The sequence below is a fragment of the Xiphias gladius genome, chromosome 14 (assembly GCF_016859285.1).
Source record: "Xiphias gladius isolate SHS-SW01 ecotype Sanya breed wild chromosome 14, ASM1685928v1, whole genome shotgun sequence".
Classification (NCBI taxonomy): domain Eukaryota; kingdom Metazoa; phylum Chordata; class Actinopteri; order Istiophoriformes; family Xiphiidae; genus Xiphias; species Xiphias gladius.
In genome coordinates, this window is record NC_053413.1 from 2,349,157 (window position 1) to 2,350,000 (window position 844).

The 844-nt window shown below is 30.3% G+C and overlaps 1 protein-coding gene across 1 annotated transcript in view; it reads left to right on the forward strand.

The window, feature by feature from the left end:
• The first annotated feature begins 837 nt into the window (after positions 1-837).
• The window catches only part of tyw3 (tRNA-yW synthesizing protein 3 homolog (S. cerevisiae)), a 5,191-nt gene continuing 5,184 nt past the window's right edge, over positions 838-844 (forward strand). Inside the window, exon 1 of the mRNA XM_040143971.1 lies at positions 838-844. This exon is cut by the window's right edge and continues 82 nt beyond it. The gene's annotated coding sequence lies outside the window, so the exon portion shown is untranslated.

The following is an 844-nucleotide window of genomic DNA, read 5'->3' on the forward strand; positions in this document are numbered from 1 at the left end:
TACATTTGATAGTTTTCTTTTAAGGCCATGTATGAGTGAGATAAAGGCTTAGACTAATGTTAAATAATTTCAAATATTTTCCTTGGTGATGCAAAAACACATTTTCTTAGCTGCATATTATTCAAGTGATTAAATAGATCCATCTCATACCCCAGTTTTAAGTCAAATTCTTCAGTAAAAATACTGGTTTACCGTTAAGGGAAAGGGTTACTATGACACAAAGTGATAAAATTAATCTACACTCAATCAAATTGAATCTGTTTAAGACAATGTTGATTTATTTAAATGGTCATTTTGGTGGCTGTAATTTGTGGTGCTATTGAACTGTACTGGGTTGTACTGAGAGATGTTTTTAATATTTTTCAACCTTAATTCATATAAATATGATGAAATAAATGTTAGGAACAACTCTCAGTATAACCCAGTACAGTTCAACAGCACCACAAATTACAGCCTCCAATATGACCATTAAAATAAATCAACATCTCTTTCAATCAGAGTAAATAAAAACTGAACATTATAATCTTCTTTAAGGGAGGATTTATTGCAGGCCTGTTGTATTATACTGCATTAGTTTTAAGTAGTAGTAATCAATAATTTGGCAAGTGGGTGTATGAGTCACAGCAATCCTTTTGAATTTGTGGTCCTGTATTTCCTGATCAGGTAACTGACAAATAAGGTCGGTTATAATTATTATAAATATAATAACACAGCGATGTCTTGAAAATTAGATGATGATTAGATGATTGAATAAAAATATTTAGCAATTAATGAGATAACGAGAACGTTTTTGAGCTGCATCAGTAAAATATAACATTTGGAACATTTCCAACTTCTCTTAATG